Raw genomic sequence first — 25,169 nt, 5'->3', positions numbered from 1 at the left:
CAAATGAATTAATCTGGGAAGGGAAGACCTCAGGATTTCTGGCCAAAGCAGAAATGATTGCTATTTACACCTACTTCACAGCAATGGCACAAGTTTCAAATGAGAAGCACGTACATCATCTTGTAGTAGCAAAATGATATATAAAAGAGAGCAACAAGAGTAGAAGATGATAATTATTACTATTTGCAAAAAAAAATTTGAAAATTATGACTATTTGCAAAATCTCCTTAGATTTTAATTGTTTTTTTGTCCTTATGGTCTTGAGCTAAGAGCATCATATTGGAAAGGCAATTTAAAGCAATGATGATTAATATAAGCAGTTTGCAGGATATTATATATTTTTGAAGCATAATGCTCATTATAAAATGGAATTAGAAACAGAAGTTTTTTTAGGAAGGGAACTTAAAGATACCTATTGTAATTCTTTCATTTTAAGTTCAAGGGAGTTCTTCCTTTATCCATTGATTTGATTGCAGGTTTGAAAATTCTTTGGAAGTCTTCTAGTTGAAGACTTATTTTACAAATGAGGGCACTGTGGTGCTTTATTCACAGTCACACGTCATGTATGTGTCAAAGGCAGCATTTTAATGCAAGTCTTCTTGATTTTAAGTTAATGCTCTATCTACTTAGCCACCATAACTTTTATACCCCTCTTCTTCTCTAGGGCCCACATTAAAGGATACATCTCCACTACTCCCCTACAATAAGCAGAAAAAAAGACTTAGAACTTTTTAATCCTTTTAAATCTTTGAATAACCTTGTATCAAGGTATGTCCAGTAGAAGAGACATGGACTCATTTAATTTCATCCTATTTCATGAATTCTAGTTTATATTTAATGTTATTGTTGTGAATTGCATCTTTGATTTATAGAAGGCATATTCATAGATTTGAATAAGTAAAACATTTCCTTAAAAATCTTTATATGACTTTGAAGCCCTCATTAAATACTTTGCACTCTCTTCCAAGCAAAAATGTCTTTAAATTGAATGGGACTCAGCCAGTAGAATGTTCCGTTAGTTACTTTCCTAAAGATTACAGATCTTCTGTACTTAAAAATAGATTGGCATTTTAACCTTTTAGAATAGGAAAAGTCATTCACAGATTCTTGGTGAGGTTATCTTGGCCTATAGGTTAGTGTAACAAAAAGACTTTTATTTTAACACTATGCAAGGAAATTTTAAAATGGATAAACTGAAATTTGAGAAAGGTTTCCAACAAAGATACATTATTTCATTATTTTTTATTTCCTAAGTTACTATCACTCAGAGGTAAACAGGTTGTAGGAATTTTAAAATCAACATTATTTATGTCTGACCTGGTATAAACTTTCACTCATCTTTGGTGAGTAGTTTAAAAGTTTGATTTATTAGTTTAAATGTATAATTCACTATCCCCTGAAATAATTGCTGTGTTTCACTTTCCTAAGTTCTAGGTTGATTCCAAGAAAATTTACAGTTAAATATATTATTTATGCCCCTGGGTCCCATTGAGCTCTGATTGTACATGGGCAGGACCCAATATTTGTGACCCCCCAAAAATCATTTTCTTGAGCTTATTGTTCCCCCAATCCCATTTAGAATTTGAAAATTTTCAGACTAGTTTATGCCATGGTTTCCACAAATGAGAGTCCAATGGGTCCCCAGTTCCACTATAAGTACTCAAGACAAGAAATTAATTTAAGTATAACACTGCCTTTATTCTAGCTCAAAAAAAAAGTAGAACATAGCAAAGAAATAACTCATTGGTGCTTTAAACAAATTCAGAAAACAAGAAGGACTCATAATTGCTCACAATCAATATAATTTTCTTTCTTCTATGTTAGATCTCACTTTCCTTGTAGGATTTCTAAATCCTTCAGATAAAGTACTCCCTCAAATTTGAGACTCTCCTCAGAAGGTAACTTAAATTGGTAGTACTAAAGAGGCAAATACACCTGGATTCCAGTAATTCCCTTTTTTAACTACATGGATATAACTAAATAAATAACTAAATAATAAATAACTAAAGTCATTCAGCCACATGAGACTATTCTATTGGCTTGGACTCCTTTGGAAGAAAAACATGGGATTGCTGAAAGGTGATCCACTTTCCCTTGAGGTACACACTGTCTGAAAAGCTCAGTAATTGTGGAATATAAAGTCTATGTCTTTTTCTCTTTCATATTATAGTTTTAGTTCTTTGTTGTTTTCCTTCCAAGATGAGGACTAAAGACAAAATGCAATCAGAAAATTGAGATACAGGAAATTGGGCCATGTAATCTCAAGCAGATTTAATATGTCATGTGTTTATGTTTCAAGACAAACATTAATGGTTCTTAGTGAGGGGCGATGTGATATTTTCTTTACTTCATCCCATATATATGTCAAGCTGTTCCTGGGGAAAAAGGTAGAAAATGGAAAAGTGTAAGGACTGAGAAACTTTCTCATAGGTTAGGATAGTGATGTGCTTGGTTCCATGAGTTCACTCTCTAGTCTGAATCAACTGTGCATCTTGGGGCATTAGTTAAACTCATCATCTACAAGGTACTAGTGTTATAAGACACTCCTTCTTTACCACTGACTCCTATAATTCACAGCCTTCTTAAAAGCTTAGCTGAAATGCCCATTTGTGTTTGCAATTTCTCATTGAATTTCTAATTACAATGTTGTCTATACATCATTATGGCATTTTTTTCTCAGTCTCTGAATACATCCTTTACTTGGGAGGTATCCTTTAATTCTTTCTCAGAGTCTCTCCCTACTTTCCATTTTTTAAGACTTATAAAGACCACCACTTATATGAACTGTTTTTCTGATGGACTGAGTGATTCCCCTCCCTAACTATCTAGAATTGCTTCTCTAAATACAAGATGAGTGTCTATATGTCTATATGCAGTATCCTCTTGCCAGACAATAAACTCCTGAAAGAAGGGATTATTGTGTTTCTATTCCTAGCACCTGGTACCATACTTGACATTCAGATGACAATTAATAAATTTTACTGATTAATTAGATCATATTTATTTTTGTATTTATTCTGTCTAAATATACATACATATAGTCTACCATAACATAATATAAATTCCTTGAGGACATGTCCTTATGGTCATAGCATTTAGTATATTACTTACTGCATATCTGCACATCATATGTGCCCCCAAGTACCTTTTGGTGCAATTTTTAGACATTTTGTCTCATTCATATCCTAATAGCTTTATATCTTAATGTTTTAATTACAGCAATCAAGTAAAGTCCGCTGTTTTAGTATATGAATGCATTTGGTTTATGAAATTCCCAACTCTGTTCTTTCTATGCACCTGTTATAAGATACCACCATGAAACATTATATTTTATTGTGTGGCCTGGCAAAATATGTTCTTAATTAACTTTCCCCAGCACTGGTTCTCTTCCAAGCCTGATGTGCTATCACTATTACTTAGTATCAATCCAGTGGACAAACCTGAATAGAATATATTCTGAAATTTGTCTCACCTGAAAAGTTAAGAAAGAGTGACACAGTAAAGAACTACAAACAGGTATAAATTGCAAAAGCAAGACAAATGAAGACCCACACAAATATGGATATTAAAAAAGAAACCCCTCCCCAAAAATCCCCAGCTACTTTCCTAATCTGGTAGATGTCCTGTAGTAATATACATTTTGATTCAATGATTCACAAATCCTGTATAAAAGATTAAGGAATTGCAAATCAATTGCTCTAGGGGCACTATATTATATATCACTTAGGGGTGATACATAGCACTATTTCTTCCCTTAAGAGATTCACACACCATTAGAAGAGATAAGGCATTAACACAAATAACAAGGATGACATGAAATTTATAAAAGGGAGAGATAAATTCTGTTTTATTTTGATTAAGAGTTTTCTTGTGATCCAGGACGAAGGAGATAATATGGAGGAGATAATGTTACAGAGAAAAGTCTTAAAGTATGAATGAGGTTCAATGGTCAGGGATGGCAGAGGAGGGCATTAGAGGTGCAGAAAATATGTTGATCAATAAATAATGGCAGAAAAAAAACACAGGCTATATATTAGAAATGAGACATATGAAGGTATAGAGGAAAGTGAGCTTGGCTTTGAAGCCAAGAATATTTGTGATATTTAGCAGTTGTGTGACTTTAGGCAAATTGCAGAGAATTGAATTGGTTAAAAAATAAAGTTGTCTGCCTTGGAAAATCTCTATATTAGTGAAGTCTATGATCCATTCTTTTTTCCTATGTATGAGACACACTGCTTTTTTTTGGCTCTAGTTACTAGGGGGACTAAGGTGAGAAAGTCATTTTGGAAGCAAATTACAGAGAGTCTTTGAATCAAGCTAAGGCCTATGAGCTTTATTCAATATGTAATTGGAAACAATTAAGATTTTTTTTTGAACAAAGGTATGTTGTGATCAGAGCCATGGTTAGGAAGATTAACTTGTCACTTGTGTGAAGAATGGTTTGGAGAGGGAAGCTCTATGTGGGAAGAACAGTTAGAATGATATAGCCATCCAGGTGAGAGATGATAAAGCCCTACATTTGTCTATTGACTAAAGGAATGGCAGGAAAAAGATGGATTTCATATAGCTTTTGGTGGTAGAATTTTTGTTGTTTTCATCACAATGTTATAGTCTTTTGAAAGAAATGTGTTACTGGTCCCTATCTGTGGAATGAGCATTCTATAATAAAAATATTAGGGACATGATTATTATTTCTTTTATTTCCTATAGTCAGAAGTAGTAGCAGGAATGCAAAGAGCAATCAGTTTGCCCTGTTTTAAAATACCAGTTACATTTTAAGCTATTGTTCCTACCACTTCAAATCCAACTAAATATACTTGCCAGAAGAAAGTTACTTAAATTCTCTTTAAAGCTCTACTTTATGAAGAAGAAAGGATGAAAATACAGACTTATCATTCTTCCATAATCCTTCTGTTTGATTCCAAACACTTACCATTGGAATGTATCATTTACAAATCAGTCATTCAGTCAGTCAACAAGCTTTTATAATTCACCAAATAGGTGCCAGACACTGTTCTAAGCTTGGGAAATAAAAATAGAGGCAATAAAAGGAATTCCCTTTCTTTAAGGATGTTATATTCTAATGGACAAATACAACACACAAAGAGAACCTGAAAAGATGGGGAGAGGAACATGGAAAAGAAAATCTAATTTCCAGCCTAGAAAGAAATGATATATAGTTAGCCTGGGCACAACACTTAAATGAAAGTTCTGGAAGGAGCCATCCAACTAGAATGGGATGCTATAGATGCAGAAAGCACTTCAATGTGAGAAGTGAGCTTTTAAAATGAAGATATTTCTGGAAAAAAGTCTACAGTTCAATGTGGTGAGAAATGATACATTAATTCTAAAAATACTTTACTACAACAGAATAATTTGGAAATCATAAAAAAGCTAAATGTGATTTTATTTATATAAAGAAGTATATTACCTTCTACATGAAACCTTTTATAACCTCCAGATATAGATACCTATACTCCCAATTACTTTGTACTAAATTTGCATGCATTCTGTATATACATATACAATATAGACATGTAATAAATGCTCTTTTCCTTTTTAGAATTATTATTATTCTCTTCTCACTTTTCCCTCCCTTTCTCTCTTCTTCCTTCCCTTCTTCATTTTCTATCTTTCTTCCTCTCTTCTTTTTTTCCTCATCCATTCAAGCTCTTCCTTTCTTCCTTCATTCTTTCCTCTGTTGCTTCTACCCTCCTTCCCTTTGAATTCTAAAAGGATTTGTAGATTTGAAAGTTATATAGGTAAAGATGCCTTATGGACCCATTATATCTGATGAAAATTACTAAAGACATAGTGGAAAAAAAGAGGGACTAGGAAAGTTTTAGGGAATCCAACACTTAATCAGTGATAACTGACAAATAGGCAAGAGGCAAACTTAGAAGAGAACAGTGTCAAAGAAATTAAGAAACAAAAATATTACCTGGAAAAGGAGAGTCAAGAATGTAAAAAAAGTTTCAAAGAGGGAGGGAGTTTGAAAAAATGGCAAAAGGCTACTGTATTTAGCATATATGAGATCTTTGGTAACCTTGGGGAGAGCACCATTTCAGAAGAGTAATGGGATTTAGAATTAAGATTGAAATGGCTTGAGAGGTAAAGGAGAAATGAAAGCAGAATGTAAATAACTTTTTTCTAGATGTTCAGTTATGAAAAGTAGAGAAAAAAATGAAGGAATGAAATTATGTCTGGGCTAAATGAGAATTCTTAAAGAATTAAATATACCTAAGAATACTTACAGTTAAGAAAAGAGCCACTAGACAAAGTCTAAAGATGATAATGGAATAAAAAGTAAAGAATAAAACGATTATTGAATATAGAGATGGGGTGAGGTTTGCATGAGGAGTAAGAAGGAGCACAGGCAGGATCACCTTTACCAATGCTTGAGAGAAAAGAAAAAATAAAATAAAATAGACAAAGCAGCAAAAACACTTATTAAAAATCTATTTCTATGTGTGTAATTTATGTATATATTTGTATATATATATGCATATATATATATACATACATACATATATTTTCACATGTTTTATATATACTGATCTTTCAACAAAATGTTAAAGTTAAATTAACGACATGTTTTAGATCAAGAACAACTCATTTTAAGTGAAATAGCTCTTGATTTTATTTGAATAACTATAGTTGAAGTATCTGAGTATGCTTTATCTATTTGTCTTCAATATTTCTGTGATTATGGGTTAGTTTGTGACATGAAAGGAGAGAAGTAGCTCTGAGACTTTCAGAAAAAAAAAAAGGACTAGAGATTATGACCTTGGAATTTAAATTGGTCCTATCAAAGAGGGTTATATTAGACAAATGTCTCATTACTCTCTGGCTTAGACTTGCACTATTCTGTATCATGCATTAGAGGAAATAGACCAGTAAAACCTTTTCAGAAGAAAGAACAGAAGAATGATGTAATTCTCTTCTAATTAGATGGTAGTAGGAACTAATAGAAATCTAAAATATGGAACTTTCTTGAATTTTTAATGCTCCATGAAATTTAATAGTTGGAAATCCTCTAAAATTATGTGAATATCATCCCAAGTTATTATCTTATATTTTCCCTCTCTTTTAGAGTTAAATTCCTAGAATAAAGCCTTATACTGTTGCTCTTTCCTCATCTTTCACTCACATCTCAACAGCCTATAACCTGGTTTCAGATTTCATAACTCTACTGAAACTTCTCTTTCCAAGGTTACTAATGATCTCTTAATTGCCAAAGTCAGTAGCATTTCCCCTCTCCCTGTCTTTGAATTCTTTTTAGTATTTGATACTGCAGCTCATACTTTTCTTCTAGTCACCCACTTGTCTCTCTTTTTTACCCTTGTCCCTAATTAGTTGTCATGTTTTGTTGATTCTACATCTAAAATATCTGTTTAATATGTCCTCCTCTCCTCACTCAAAGGACTATCACTATAATCCAGGTGCCCATCACCTCTCACCAGGAATATTGCAATAATAACTCGAGTGCCTTCCACTTTCCAATCTGTCTGTTGCAGTGTCAAACTCAAATAGAAACAGATACCTATAGTCATATTTTGATTTAGACAACCACAGAGTAAGATTATCTATGTTGCATCATGTTTTGATTTATTTAATTTAACATTTCCTAATTGCACTTCACTCTGATTCTTCAGTCCCCTTGAGTTTAACATTTCCCCTTCTTTGAGCTGGCAAAATGAAATTCATACAATATACACATAACTTTTCAATTCTTTACTAAGAAGCTTTGATGGTTCCTGCTTCCCCTGTTTGACATTTAAAATCCTTCATAATTTGGCTGCAGCTTGTCTTTCTAGGATTATTATACATTACTATCACTTATAGATCTTCATTTAAGCCAAATTAGTTTACTTCAGGCCAAAATGTTTTGGAATTGACTTACTCATCACCTCCAATTCACAAAGCCCTTAGTTTCCTTGAAAATTCAATGGAAGTCCCACTTTCCATTTTGGGTTGATTCTACCCCTCTTTCCCCAACTTACTGATGTCCTCTCAATATCATGGACATAACGTTGAATTTATTTTATATGAAGCTCACATTTATTTCTCTAGTGCATGTTGTCTCCCTCTCAAACTCTATCCCAACATAATGTATGTCCTCAAAGGAAAGGTTTTATTTTTGTCCTTGTATCTGCACTTGGTATAGTTTAAGCCACTTAATAAATAAATGTTAAATGAATAACAGTTGTCTTTTCTACCTATAACATTAGCATCACATAATCTTACTGAAGATGTTATCATTATGTAAGGAAAGACCCAAAGGGAAAAAAAAATTATGTGGGATTAAATTGCCTTAAGAGAACATATATATTTTAAATTATAGTAATCTAAACCAGAAAACTGATGGGATCTCATTAATTTCCAAATACTTTCTTATCTCATGCAAAATAGAGCTGTTAGCAGTTAATAACTGGATACACAACATTCTGAAAATCCAACAAGGTAACCAAATATATTTCTTTTTGGAGTTATTTACTTAAATAATTACCAAAAATGTATTTGGTGAGATTCATGGTACTGAAACCTAGGTAAAATTGTGAATTTGATTTTAATCAGTAGATATAATCATTCATTATTAAAATAGCTGATGCCATTATATAAATATTTCTAAGAACAATGTCAAATTTTAGCCCCAAATGATAGAATTTGGCTCCCTCTGCAGTCCAAATTATTATGTGATTCACTATCATCTACTTTGAAGACCTTTTATGAATTAACCTCATCTCAAAATATCAGTTACACATATTCTCTGTAACCTTGAAACCCTAAGCTTGGTTCCTTGGTTGACAGTGAAGAAAAGGATAAAGAATTGCCAGAATTGGCTATTAAATGATATGATCTCTCAATCAGCAACCTAGTTAAGTGTAAAGCACATTGAATTAGAAGTCAGAATACCTGGGTTCTAATTTTTGCTCAGCCTAGCTTCTTATTTATTCTATGTCCTTAGGCAAATCACCTTACTACTCTAGACCATAGGTTTTTACATCAATAAAAAACAAGCAGTTTAGTAGTTCACCTCTAAAGAGCATTCTTATTTCTAAATCTATGATGCTCACTATAGAAATGAACATTGAACACACTATCTCAAGTATGCTTTGATATAGGAAGCAGGATTAATTTCTATGATCTCAGAGTTTGGACATAGAAAGAAACATGGAAATTCATCTGGATCAACCTCCACTGAAACCTTAAGCCCTGTAGGATGTCCACAGCATCCAAAGAAGAAGATAAGCGATTGGAAAGATCTGTTTGAAGACTATATTCAAGAGCCATCAATGCCACTACACTAAGAAGGGAAGTTGAAGATATGTTCAAGTGTAATTAAAAAAAAATACAAACCAAAAAAAACTAAAACAAAACAAACTATTCGTGAGGTTCTATAAAGGTAAGACTCGAAGGCTCTTTCATTTTTTAGTTCATTAAAGCTCTCTAAATTGACTTTGATATTTTATGTCAATAAAATTTTATTAGCATCTTAGCTGAAGGGATTTATCTTTAATCATAACTATTACCTAAAAGCTACAAGTCTCCACAGATAATTTTCTAATCAACCTGCTGTCTTTCCTAGGGACATAGGAACCTTTGAGTCCAAGTCACAAGACTACTATAAATCAGTTCCACTACTTCCAAAAGCAGGTTATCATTATTAGAAACAGTTGCAGATTTTATATATTTGGCAGGGTCAGGTAAAGATGATTTTATATATATATATATATGTGTGTGTGTGTGTGTGTGTGTATGTATGTGTATATACATACACATATGCGTGTCTACATATATATAATATGACATATTTGTGATATACACACAAAGATAACATATACATATATATTAAAGATTAAGAGATATATATGTATTTACATATATATGTACACATATAAGTACATTTATATATTTGTATATATATATGTGTGTGTATGTATATGTGTATATAGTCACATAAATACATATATAAAAATAAAAGAATAAATGAATCTTTGACCTTAATTTCTGACTTTCTATGGTAGTTTAAATTACTTCAAGTTCACAGCAGTTTATTTTGGAGAAGTAGACTTTTGGCATGAGGTTTTTACATGTGAAACAGAGAAATATTACTTTATACCTTCATCAATATAATTACCAGATGAGCTTTCTTGGAAAAGATATATTTGTTCTATATTCCAGCATCTAGTTTCTCACTATTAATAACAAAACCCTATAAAATTAGCATAAACCTGTTCTGATAAAGTACATAGGAAACACATTAGAGCCTTTGGTTATAAACCTTTCTAATGCTCTCAATAAATAATGAGATTTTAATTTAGAAAGGGACTTAGTCCTTTGTCCAGATTTCAAATGTTACTTGCTAGCTTTACATAATGTTACTAACATCCTCATATGACATTCAGGTGATCCGATTCAGTTCAATAAGTTTTCTCACTTGTGTACTTGTTGGGGTATAGGTATACAAACAGATAAATAATTCAATAGTGACTGTCCTCAATGAGCTTTCATTCTACTGGAGGCTTATGGAACTGAATACAGTTCTGTCAGGGCCCAAATACTTTACAATTGATAGTTTAATTTACCATAATATTCAAATTTCAAAATTCAATATGATCCTGCATGCTAACTAGGAATATGACATAGCCATATAACTGCAAAGTAAATTGAGTCAAATCTTTCAATGAGAAATCTTGGGAGAATATCTTTCCTTTTTCCTTTCTGGAATATGAATGGAATAAAATAACATTTATTAAACATTTGCTATTTTCCAGGCTGTTTGCTAAATTCTAGCACTATAGTTAGAAAAACAAGATGTCCAAGTTCTCAAGGAGTTCATATGCTAATAATGGAAGGAAACACACAGATGGATCCGTAAAACATTTTTAAGCATTTTTAAGTGCCAGGAACCGTCTTTGCCATTGGTAATACAGATAGAAGCAAATAACACTTTTGCTACCCTTAGGGAGATTTCATTCTAATGGGAGAAGACAACTTATAAAAGGGGGGAAAAATAAGAGGGGTTTGTGTAAAATGAGGGACCAAGGAAAGGAGCAGCAGGAAGTGTTTTAGAGGATTGATTCCTGGAAAGATAAGGCAAAAGGTTCACATATGAAAGCAGTGAGGGTTTCAGTCAAAGTTTCTAGTGTGATATAGATAGCTAGGAAGTGGGACCAGGCTGGGGAGACTGCTGGAAGTGAGACATGGGACAATTAATTCATTTACAGAGTAGAGGGAAAATCTCAGTGATTTTTGAGATGTCGCAAAATGGATCACATATGTCTTTTTAAAAAATACATCTTCTTTAATATCATTTCCATTACTAAGATGATATTTATTTCTGATTTAGGGTCATGAGATAATTCTAAAAAAAACTTCAACAAACAAACACCCCTCCTCCAAAAAAAGAAAAAGAAAAACAAAACAAAAAAAAAAAAAACAAACTAACCTTTCTTTTGGGAGTTTTTAGCAACTGTGTCTTAGCATATACACTTGTCAGTCTGAATATCTATAGGTGTTAGTCCCGAATGTTGGCTTCAGAGACATGATTGAGTATTGCTTTTCCTTACATTCTTCCTGGAAAGATAGACATAAATAAAATTGTCATCAGTAAAAATATGCACATACATTTATACAGAATCCTGTAGTTCATAGAGAACTTGGAGATCATAAAATTAAATATTCTTTAACTGATCCAGAGACTATGAAATTAAATATTCTTTAACTCATCCTGAGACATGCTTGTGGTAATTTAAATACATGAAAATGATGCCATTTATATTTTTAGTGGTAGTTCCTTGTCTATTGCATCTTACATGAAATAGTTGCTTTGACCCAGTTCTCAATTATTTCCTAAAAATTGAATGAGCATTAAAACAGGAGTGAGCTACAGGAGATTATGGAGGTGTAAAAGATAGTAATGAGGTAGTAATTGATGTTGGAGATAAGAAATGGCAATCATAGTAGACTCCCAGGTTGTGATTATGTAGCTATTGAGGAAATTTTTGTGCCATTAATATACCTAAGAAAATCAGAGAAATGTTCACGTTCTGGAGGATAGATGATGACTTTGATTTAATATAAATCACATTTGAAGTGGCCACAGGCCTACCCCAGGAATACATACAGCAGAAATTCGAAGATAGAGATCTTGAAGGCAAGGTAGATCTGAGCTACAGTTGAATCTTAGGAGCAATAGTTGATTTATGTAGGAGTCAATACTATGGGTATCAATGAGATTTTCAAAGAGAGAAGAAGAGAGTCAATGAAAGAGAAATTGGCCAAGAGAATAGAAAGAGAAAAAAGAGTCAAGGAAAGAAGCATGATAGATATATACATTAAATGTATAAAAAAGAAGAGGAGAAAAGGAAGTAACAATCAGAAATATGGAAGACCAAGGTAAGTACAATGTCATGAACATCAAGGAAGGAAGAGTTGATTAAGAAAATCAGATGCCTTTGAGAGGTTGAGAATGAGGACAGAAAAAAAGGCTATTGTTTTTTACAGATAATTAGTGATTGCTCATAAGTCCATAGTTTATATATGAACTGAACTGAAAGAAATCAGAGGCCAGTTTGAATAAAACAGGAATATAAATGGCAAATTCAAGAGTCTTCACCTTGCAACTTGCAAATTGGTAGTTATCATGAAATGGGGGAAACAATTATCAGTACTCTGTTGACTGGAGAGTGAATGTATGAGAGAGATGGAATGGTAGTTCAATTGACTGATAAGATAAAGGGATTTTTAAAAGATAGAGGGAATACTAGGTCTTGCTTATAGGCAAAGGAGGAGTTCCTGCAGTTGGAAGCTTAATGCAGAGAACTAGCACAATTAAAGAAAGGTTTTAGGGAAGATAAGAATGTATGGTATCCAGGAAATAATGAAGGTCAATAATCTTAAAAGGGATGTGCTAAGTTTTCTTTCCTAGAAAATATGAAAAAGAGATTCAATGATATATAGTGATATCTAGAGTGTGAAAAAGGGAAATTAGTGTGAATATCAGAATTTTGTTCTTAGTAAATTAGGTGAAGATATTTGCAAACATTAAAAAATGGCAGGAGAATGAAAAAAATTCGGAGTGATTCATGAGGGATATACAATAAGAAGTCAATAAAAGAATGAATAGAAAATTCAGGAAAAATGTGGACACAAGTTTTTAAGGGGTAAAAACTTGAATAAATTTCAGACCTTCTAGAGGAATTAAAGTAAAGTCTGGACTTAGTAACACAATATTTCAGAACTTTATAAGAAAAAAAAAACTTACAAATGAGGAACCAATTAAGAAATAAAGCTAATGTAAAACCCAGCAAAATTAGAATTGATGTAGCAAAGAGCAATGATAAATGAAGAAAAAAATTTTTTTTTAAACCTAGGATATGGTTAAATGAAAGACTATGAGAAAAAGTACAGGTAAAAGTCACTGATTTTAAGGATAAATGTACCTCGCTTCAGGAAAAAATAGCATGCCAAATTATTTTGGGAGAGGGGAAACCAAAGAATTCGAACATTCTATTTCAAAAAACAATTCAGCAAAACCTTCCAGAATAACTGTTAGGATTACTAAGTGAGAACTCAGGTTGTCTGGACAGTGACAAGGTGAGAATTCAGGTTTTCTGGACAATTACAAGGTGAGAACTCAGGTTGACTTGATAGAGGGGGCAAGCTCATTGGCTGGGGTGGTTCTTCCCAGAAGCCCTTGCATTATCCCACGCCCATTCTCTGGGAGGATAAAAGACACAATATTGGGCCTGGAGAGCAGATCGGCCTGGAGAAGGACAAGAGCTGGAGGAGATTCAGAGCCAGGATTCAAGAGAAAGACTCTGCATTGCATCAGGCTTGACGGGGCTCTCTGCAGGAAGGGAAGTCACTTCTAAGGACAAGAGTTAACAGCAACTACCTGGAGACAACGGTTCACTACAGGAAGAAGAATCTGTCTGAGAGATTTGAGTAGACACAGCAGATCTCTTCCCAGAGAGCGATCCAGCAGTTTCTAGAGACGACAGCTCGTTACAATTGGCGCCCAACGTGGGGCAAGGACTTTTGCTTATCCTGACAAGAGGAGCTAGACCAGACCTTCGCAATTTGGCGCCCGAACAGGGACATGATCAATCAGCCAAAAGGCAATCAGATGGTAGAAAGGGATTACCTGATAAGTGAGCCAAAAGGCAATCAGATTGCAAAAATGGATTACACTTGGGGAGAATACAGGCCTTTTAAACCAACAGGGCTGTGCCCAGTGCGAACAACTCCAATGTAATTGTCAGATGATGAGAAGAGATTTAGAAAGTGGTAAATAGAAGGAAATTAGATAGGTTAACTGCCTGGGAGAGAGGGTTTGCTTGTATTTCTTCAGCAGGAGAAGGAATCAGATGGGTGCCAATGAGTCGTATTCGCCTTGTCCATCAGAGAGAGACAGAAAAAGAGAAAGACCTCAAAATAAAGGAGAAGATCTAAGAAACATCTGACACTGAAAGAGCATGGATAATAAGAAGACTGTTAAAGAACTTTAAAAACCAGCAGGAATCATTGGACTTCCTCACACAAGATGAGACTAATGGACAATGGACTTATGGACATTTATAAATTTTCAATTTATGATTATTTGATTATGTTATATGTTATATACTTCTAGCATGTGTTATGTTACTATGTTACTATGTGCTTATGTAATTTATGTAATTATCTGTAATACTTCCCATATTGATGGATTTATGTTTCAAGGTCATTTATGTAATTATCTGTAATACTTCCCATATTGATGGATTTATGTTTCAAGGTCATTTATGTAATTATCTGTAATACTTCCCATATTGATGGATTTATGTTTCAAGGTCATGACTGTCCTATGTTCTAAATCAAAAGAAAGGGGGAGATGTTAGGATTACTAAGTGAGAACTCAGGTTGTCTGGACAGTGACAAGGTGAGAATTCAGGTTTTCTGGACAATTACAAGGTGAGAACTCAGGTTGACTTGATAGAGGGGGCAAGCTCATTGGCTGGGGTGGTTCTTCCCAGAAGCCCTTGCATTATCCCACGCCCATTCTCTGGGAGGATAAAAGACACAATATTGGGCCTGGAGAGCAGATCGGCCTGGAGAAGGACAAGAGCTGGAGGAGATTCAGAGCCAGGATTCAAGAGAAAGACTCTGCATTGCATCAGGCTTGACGGGGCTCTCTGCAGGAAGGGAAGTCACTTCTAAGGACAAGAGTTAACAGCAACTACCTGGAGACAACGGTTCACTACAGGAAGAAGAATCTGTCTGAGAGATTTGAGTAGACACAGCAGATCTCTTCCCAGAGAGCGATCCAGCAGCTTCTAGAGACGACAGCTCATTACAAATAACTATAAGTAAGATAGCAGAAAAAAAAAACAAAAACAAAAACAAAAAAAACAAAAACAAAAAAACATAGGGTTTTAACATCAGGAAGAAAATTCTACTAATCAAGGCATTTTAACCACATTTCATATCTTCATTGAAAAAGAAAAATCCTTCAAGCATAAAGGAAAAAGAAATTATATACAAACTAACTATAATAATTTATTATCAATTTCTTTTAAAAGAAAATATCTCCTGGAGCTGGAGCCAAATTAGTGAAGAAAAGCCAAGAAGTTGTCTGAACTCTCCCTAGTTTCCTTTAAAAACACAATTAAATCAAACCTCTAAACAGATTCTGGAGTGACAAAACCTACAAAAAGACAGAGTGAAACAATTTTCCACCTTAAGATAACTTAGAAAGATTTCAGAAAAAGTTTGTCTCACTTAGGTAAAAGGGATAGGAGGCCCAGCACAGATGGTGTTCAGGCAAACCAACAGGAAGATCTTAACCACAATATAGAACAGCAAATAAAGCCCCTTAGTCCTGTCTCATCAGGAACAGGCCAGCTGTGAGCCTTCCAGCTGCAGCATAGAGGCAAACTGCCAACCAGGAAACCTTGTGCATAGCAAATTCAACTAGGCTGGGGCACCCCAGAGCAGTGAGCAAGCTGCCAGCATCTGTGGCCCCAGTGAGTAAAACCAGTGACCAAGCCTCTGGCCCCCCATCACAGGAAGTTTGGAACAGTTCTCCCTGCACCTAGCGGCAGAGTCAACTTTCAAAGTCACAAAATAGACTAAAAAATGAGTATTAAATGGAAAAGAACTCTGATATAATAAAAAGCTGGTAAAAGTGAAGATGAAAACACAAACTTAGAAAAGGACAATAATGTCAAAATGCCTAAGTGGACAGCCTCAAAAGGGAAAATAAATTAGCTTCAAGACCAAAAAGACTTCTTGGGAGAACTCAAAATAGACTTTGAAAATTAAATAAAAGGGATTTTAAAAAAATTGGGGAGGAGTGGAGTCAAGATAGTGGTGTGAAGCCAGGAAGCTGCTCCAGCTCTCTCAGTTTCTTTGAAAACCATATTAAATCAAATCTGAATAGAGGCTGACATAATGAAACCCCTCGCCAGCTCAAGATAGATTGGAAAGACTTCAAGAAAGGTCAGTCTCACTGGGGTGAAAAGGGTGTTTTGCAAGCTGCCAGACAAAAACCATTCAAATATTAAGGAACAATACTCATCATTATTCAGGATCTGGCAGCTTCTTCAATAAAGGATCAGAAGGTCTGGAATGCCATATTCTAGAAGGCAAAGGGTCTGGGGTTACAACCAAGAAGTAACTACCCAGGGAGATTCAGCATCATTGTTCAGGGGAGGAGATGGAGCTTCAATAAAGTAAAAGATTTTCAAGCATTTCTATTGAAAAAAAAATAACTAAAAAGAAAATTTGATCTTCAAATACAAGGCTTGAGAAGCATAAAAAAGTAGACAGGGAAAAATTAAATATATTAATTAAAGATTAAACTTTACATTCTTAGCTGGGAAAATGATATCTGTAACTCTTGAAAACAGTATTTATTAGTGGGGCAGAAGGGGTATCACATGGACAAAGGGAGTGGCTGTGAATGGACTCTGTTGTGATGATATCAAAGAACAAGACATTAAGGGGTGGAAAAGGACTATATTGGGAGAAGAGGAAATGGGGAGTGACAAATAGAACACATGAAAGGTCACTAAAGATTATTAGATTCTAGGGAAAGAAGGTAAGGGTGTTAATATTGTCTGAAGTTTGATCTTATCGGTTTTGATTCAAAGAGGGAATAGCTTAGTCATTCAATTGGATATAAAAAATTATCTATCCTATAAAGAAGTAGGACAAGAAAGAGGAAAGAAAAAGGAGGAGCTAGATAGAAGGGAGGACAGAAACACCAAGAAAAAAAAAATGTATCAGAAGGGTGGAAAGGTGACAGAACATAAGTGAGTGGGGTTGGCCAGAAAACACAAAGAATAAGGATGGGTGGAGAAAACAAGAGTATATATAGGGGAGAAAAGGGGAGAAAATAGTATGGAGGGAAATACACAGCTGGTAATCATAACTGCGAATATGAATGGGTTGAGAAAAAGAACACTGGGAAATTAGTATAAACTGTTAGCATTTTTTGTTTTTCTCCCCAGGTTATTTTTACCTTCTGCATCCAATTCTTCCTTTGCAACAACAACAACAACAACAACAACAAAATTCGGTTCTGCACATATATATATTGTACCTAGGATATACTATAACATATTTAATATGTATGGGAATGTCTGACATCTAGGGGAGGGGGTGGAGGGAAAGAGGAGAAAAATTCAGAACAGAAGGGAGTACAAGGGATAATGTTGTAAAAAATGACCTATGCATATGTACGTCAAAAAATGTTATAATTATAAAATTAATAAAAAAAAGAATATGAATGGTTGAATTCTCCCACAAAACAGAAGTAAATAGCAGAGTAGTTTAAAAAACACAATAATACAGTGTGTTATTTATAAGAAATACATTTGACACATTAGACACATAGAATAAAGGTAAAAGCTAAAACAGAATTTATTATGCTTCAGCTGAAGCAAAAAAAAGAAAAGCAAGGGTAGTGATTCTGATTTCAAATATAGCAAAAGTAAAAATAGATCTAATGAAAAGACATAAAGAAGGAAAGTACATCTTGATAAAGGGTAATGTAAGCACTGAAGTAGTAAGATACTAAATGTATATGCACCAAGTTAAATGGTAGAGTATAACATCTCTTTAATGCTACCCTAACCTTGTAGCTCCCCTTTGAGCTATTCTTAATGCCCATCAGTCGATGGCACGGGTAGGCCACATTTCTGGCACCAACCTGGATAACATAGAGACAGACTACCAGGAGGTAGGGGTGAAGCGAAAAAGAACTTTATTCTTAAATTAATATAGCACATATTTATATCCCTTTGAAACTCTGTGGGAAGAGGGAGGAACTCTAGGAACCTGGCATAACAGGATTGGCCCGAGAAGAGGGAGGGAGGCATGCTAGGCTTTGAGAGCACTAAGGAGGGAGATGTGGTACCTGGGCTCAAACACCACCTCTTGAGGCTATGCCCCACCTCCACATAGGACTTGTCTGCCCCTCTCATCTCTCAGATCCTCCCACATGCCTTGAGCCACATTCCTTGCTCCCAGAGACTTTTTAACCCTTACAGTAGAACATAGAAATTCCTTGAGAAGATATAAATGCAGTTATAGGAAGAAATAGACAGCAAAACTCTATTAGTAGGAGACCTCAACCTTCTTTTGTCAGAATAAAACAAATCTAATCATAAAATAAACAATAAAAAAGGCAGTGTAAACACCGAAGTAGTAAGATACTAAATATATATGTACCAAGGGGTAGAGCATAGAAATTCCTAGAGAACATATAAATCCAGTTATAGGAAGAAATAGACAACAAAACTCTATTAGTGGGGGACCTCAACCTTCTTTTGTCACAATTAGACAAATCTAATCATAAAATAAACAAGAAAGACACTAGGGAGGTTAATAGAAAACCTAAATATGATAGACTTCCAGAAAAAAAATGAATAGAGAGAAAAATACAGTACATGGCAAAAATTGACCACCTATTAGGGCATACAAATCTCATAATCAAATGCAGAAAGGCAGATATTATAAAGGCTTCCTTTTTAGACCAAGAAACAATACAATTATATTCAATAAAGGGACAGAAAAAGATAGACTAAAAACCAATTGAGAATTAAATAATCTAATTCTAAAGAATGAGTGGACCAAATAACAGATCACAGACTCAATCCATTATTTCATCCAAGAGAATGACAAAAATGAAACAACATAAAGCCTATACACTCAGCCCAAGCAGTTTTTAGGGGAAATTATACATATACATATATGTATTAGAAATTAGAATTCTGAAACTTAAATGAGAGATTAATACAATTGAAACTAAGAAAACTATTGAACTAGTCAATAAAACTAAGAGTTGGTCTTATTAAAAATTAGATACACTTTTGGTTAATTTGATTAGAAAAAAGAAAGAAAAGAAAAAAAAAAATCACCAACATCAAAAATGAAAAAGGTGAATTTACCACCAGTGAAAAAGAAATTACAGCAATAATTAGGAGCTATTTTGTTCAATTGTGTGGCAGCAATTTTGACAATCTAAAATGGATGAATGTTTTCAATGAACAGATTTGGAATTTATAGAATAACAGAAGAGGTAATAAATTATTTAGGCTCATTTTAGAAAAAGAAATTGAAAAAGCCATTAATGGACCCATTAAGAAAAAATCTTCAGGGCTAGACAGATTTACAAGTGAATTTTATCATACATTTAAAGAACAATTAATTCCAATACTATGTAAACTATTTGGAAAGATAGGTACAAAAGTCCTGCTAAATTCCTTCTATGACACAAATAGAGTACTGATTCCTAAACCAGAAAGAGCCAAAACAGAGAGAGAAAATTACAGACCAATCTCCCAAATGAATATGGATGCAAAAATTTCAAATAAAATATTACCAAACAGATTACAACAACTTATCAGCAGGATACACTGTGATCAAGAATTATATTAGGAAGCTGGGCAGGTTCCATATCAGGAAAACTATTACATAATCGACCATATAAATAACACCAATAGAAATCAATGAATGCAAAAACAAAAACAAAAAAACAAAAAAAAAAAAAAAACTTTTGACAAAATAAAGCATTTATTCCTACAAAAACACTAGAGAGCATAGGAATAAAGGGGTTTTTCTTAAAATAAAAAGCAGTATCTAAAAATCAATAGTGAATATTATTTGTAATGGAGAGAAGCTGGATGCATTCCCAATAAGATTGAGGTGAAACCAAAATGCTCATTATTACCATTATTATTCAACAAATACTAGTAATGTTGGTTTTAGCAATAAAAAAGAAATAGAATAGGCAATGAAGAAATAAAACTATTACTTTTTGCAAATGATATGATTTTAAACTTAGAGAATCCTATAAAATTGTTTAAAAACCTTTTTAAGACAAGTAACAGCTTTCTCCAAGTTGTAGGATATGAAATAAACCCACAGAAATCATCAGCATTTCTATATTGACAAGCTCAGCAAGCAAGAGATAGAACAGAGAAATTCCATTTAAAATAACAATAGACAAAATACAATATTTAGGTGTCTTCTTGCCATGACAAACCCAGAAACTATGTGAATACATTACAAAACACTTCTCACACAAATAAAGTCAGATCTAAACAACTGGAAAAATATCAATTTTCATGGATAAGCTGAGATAATAAAAATGACAATTCTGCCTAAAATTGCTTTACTTGTTTAGTGCTCTACCAATCAAACTGCCAAAAAAAATATTTTATTGAACTAGGAAAAATAACAAAATTTATCTGGAAGAACAAAAGATCCAAAAGATCAAGGGAATGTATGTAAAAAATAAAAAGACTGGTAGCTTAGCAGTACCAGACCAAAAACTATATTATAAAGCAGCAGTCATCAAAAACATTTATTACTGACTAAGAAATAGAATGGTGGATCAGTGGAAAAGAATAGATATACATGACACAATAATTAAGTCCTATAATAATCTAATATTTGATGAACCCTCAAACTCCAGCTTTTGTAATCATAACTCATTATTTGACAAAGTTTGTGGGGAGAATAGAAAATATGTCAGAAACTCAGCATAAATGTATATCTCCTACTTCTTACCAAAATAAGGTCAAAATGAGTACACAATTTGGATATAACGCGTGATAGATTAGGAGAGCAAGGGATAATTTACCTATCAGATTTTTGGAGAAGGGAGAAATTTATGAGTAAAGAAGAACTAGAGAACATTATGAAAGAAAAAGAGCTAGATGGAGAGAGGGAAAAAAGAGAGAAGGAAGAAACAATGAAGAGAGGTAGAATAGAAGGGAAAGATAGGAAGCACAAAAATGAATAAACCTGGCAAAAATAACAAATACTAGAATTCTTTTGATAAAATTGGAAGGTTGAAAAAGATAAAAGAAATAAACATATCATTAAACAATCAAAATCTTTCAAGTCATGAAGATATGGAGAAAAAGTAGTGAGTGCAAAGACTGGATCAAATGGATGTAGAAATGCCAGCGCAAAGCTCTTATTTTTAAGGGAGGGAGGTTTTCTATTGGGGCAACTGGAAAGGACTGGAATCTTAGGGAAGCAAATATTTATCAATTTAAAATATAGGAGTTTTCAATAGCACTAAACTAGATTTTATCACAGAATACATATTGTAAAGTAATAAACATAGGTTCCCTTTTAATATAAATAAGAAATATAATGAAATTCTAGGAGGTGAATCAGGTCTAACAATTTTAACATTAAATATGAATGAATTCCATTTCTCTATTAAAATGAAGTTACGTAATGCACTTAAAAAACACACCCCAGATCTAAGCAATTTGTTACTTAAAGGAAACATGTCTAATGGAAAACACAATGTAGATCAACATGCAAAGATTTAGATTAGATTAGACTCTGAAGACTGGAGGGGATGTTAGAGACCATTAATCCAATACCTTCATTTTTAAGAAGAGTAATTGGGACCCACCAAGACTGAGTGACTTGCTCTCTATCACACAGGTTATACTGATTTAGAATTGAAGCATACTATTCTCATCCCCAATAAGATACTTTTTACAATTATATCATATTGACTTTCAATAATATGTATTTAAATTTAAATGAAAATTGTAGGATCATGAAGTACATGATCTCTATAGAAAGCTGAATAGAAAATATATTAATATATATGAAATATATTCCCTTACTAGTCATACAAAAATAAATGAGAGCGTAAATATATATTTGATAGCTGAACTACATGATGCCACTCAATAAAAAGTGTTAAAAATAAATCCTACTCTTAATTCCTCTGAATTTTTATATAATCACATAAATTTTAACACAAAGAACTAGTACACAACTTTGTAGCCTCACAGGTTTTTTTAGAAAGCTTTTTATTTTCAAAACATATTCACAGATCATTTTTCAGCATTGACCCTTGCATAGCTTTGTGTTTATCATTATTAATACTGAATACTAGAATCAATGGATTTCTAGGAAAGATGGAACATGAAAGATTTTATCAGTTTATAGTTCCTCCTGAAGCCACTTCAAGAAAAATAAAAAGCAATAAATTTCATGAAATTTCAACAAAATCAAGTACTGTCATAGAAATTAGACAGTACAATCCCATCATTTGCTATGAGAATTAGTTTAGGGGGGAAGAACAGCTACTTTCTTAAGTTACCTAAGATTTTTTGTAAGTCAGTTTAAAATTTTTCAAAGTGGTTATATTACTAGGAGTCGACATCTGAGTCCTTAGGAAAGAGTAACTGTTATCTTAAAAATAAACAAACCATCTTGGGAATAGTGCTTTAATAAATAATTCATTAATAAATAAATGAAAAAGCAACTGCCCTGAATTAATGTTTGCTGTTCTGAGATTAAAAACGTTAAAAATGAAATAAATTAGTACTTCATTTAAAATATACAATTTATGGCAATTGCAATGTACTTTTTCTTAATGTTATGCAATATGTATATTATGTAATATGTGTTAACATATCATAATGTTATGCAATATATAAATTATGAAATAGGTTATGCTATGTTTCACATAAACTCTTTTTTTTTTAATTTGGAAAAAGTGTATGTTAAGTAGTTTCAGAAGAATATTTGTTTTATTGAAGTCCAGTGTTTAATTTATAAATTTACAGCCATTTTATTTTGGATGTGATGCACAAGATATGAAGAAGTACTGATTTTTAAACAGTGTTTTGTTTTCTAATATTTTTGTCTGTGATATAAATCAGTAACTTTTGTGTACTCTTCATAATGAAACTTAAGAAGTATTTCAGGGTCTTGAGAAATGAGAATATAAAATGTCATTGGAGAGTAATTCATAAGTAAAAGTCTTTTGGAGACATGTTGAAAAACCACATTTGGAAACTATTCAAAGCTTGTATAATTTAAGCTATACTTAAATATAACTCAAGGTCACTTATTGAAAGACTGTTCCCACTTCTTTTCCTACAAAAGCAATAAATATTATCAAGATGAAAATTTTATCAGTTCTAAATTATAAAGGCAATGGTTTTGAAGAAAAATGGAGGTGCCAAAAATACACATATAAAATTCTGCATCTTATCCTGATGTTTTGTCTTTGAGGCATCTGGGTAGCACAGTGGATAGAAGATTAAAACTGTGGTCAGAAGAATTGAGTTCAAACATTGCCTCAGACACTAGCTCTGGAGAAGTTACTTATACTCTGACTCAGTTACTATAAAATAAATTTAATATTAATTCTTATGTAATGGGTCTTTTGTGAGGATCATATGAGATTATATTTTTAAAGCATTTAGCACTGTGACTGGCCCATAGAAGGCACTTAATAAATGCATGGTACTTGTTTTCTGCCTGCATTATGGTATTATGGTATGACCCCGGGTCTATCAGGCTTAAGCCATCAGACTACAAGTTATGAATGTTTGTCCAACCTTAGGAATGAGTCCATTGACAGACTGCTCCTCTATTAAGTAAGGATGAAACCACTGACTTTTCAGAGAGAGAATCTTCAGGAGGCAATGATGTTTTTAGTTCTTTTTTAAGTCAAAGTATTTCACAAAAGTGTCTACTAGTGGCCAAGATGGCAGAATAAGCAGTGGATTGTTATAACCCTTCCGTGTTCATTCCAGGCAACCATAAAATAACACCCCAATCCAAGTCCTGGAGCAATGGAATATGCAAGAAAAAAAGGGTGAAACAATTTCGTAGCCCAGAAAACTTGTAGGATGGGCAGGAGGGGCATGTTTCATGGGGGTAAGGGACAGGGTAGATGCAGTCCAAGACAGGGAGCTCCACAGTGAGTCAACAGCAAGCCCCCCCTTAGCAAATCAGTACTGAAACCCAGGCTGGAGGAGCAGGCAAACACAAACTCTAGGTCCTGCAATGTGCTTTGAGAAAATCAGCAGGACCTGCCTATTCCAGCATCTGGGAATCACCACTTGCTCTGGCAAAAAGCCCCAGGGAATTAGATATCTAGCAGCCAAACCTCCATAATGCCTCAATGTAGGCTTAGGGAAACACAGAAAAACCCATCTGGTATCAGCACATGGAGGCCATCTGTACTAAGACCCCAACACAGCAACAAATAAGCTTCTAGAACCCTCACCAGCTACCTCTCAACCCATCAACCAGTACCAGAGTTCCCCTTGAGCCTCAGGACAACATCAGTGTAGCACCAGAGAAACAGCTGGGTCCTGTACTCACAGGCCCAAGAAGCTGAAGATAGTGCTCTCACCAGGAGGGTAGAGCTCAAATTTAAAAGAGAGAGAGAAAGAGAAAAAGAAAAAAAAGAGAGAGAGAGAGAGAGAGAGAGAGAGAGAGAGAGAGAGAGAGAGAGAGAGAGAGAGACAGAGAGACAGAGAGACAGAGAGACAGAGAGAGAGAGACAGAGACAGAGAGACAGAGAGAGACAGAGAAGAGACTGATAGACAATAAGTTGAAGCATATAGACCCCTTCTCAGAATAACACAATAAAATATGGATTACAAAGAAAACCAATTATATTCAAATGCAATTATCATATATATATATACATATATATGTATATATATACATATATATATATATATATATATATATATATATATATAAATATATATGGGTATTCATATGTATATGTGCTTGTATTTGTATAGGTTTCATGCCTGTGAAACGTGGACAGTATACCAGTGCCATTCCAGGAAATCAAATCTCTTCAATTTGAATTGCCCTAGGAAGATTCT

The sequence above is a fragment of the Sminthopsis crassicaudata genome, chromosome 1 (assembly GCF_048593235.1).
Source record: "Sminthopsis crassicaudata isolate SCR6 chromosome 1, ASM4859323v1, whole genome shotgun sequence".
In the NCBI taxonomy this organism is placed as follows: Eukaryota; Metazoa; Chordata; class Mammalia; order Dasyuromorphia; family Dasyuridae; genus Sminthopsis; species Sminthopsis crassicaudata.
The sequence above is the reverse complement of the archived record's forward strand: the minus strand, read 5'-3'. Positions refer to the sequence as shown.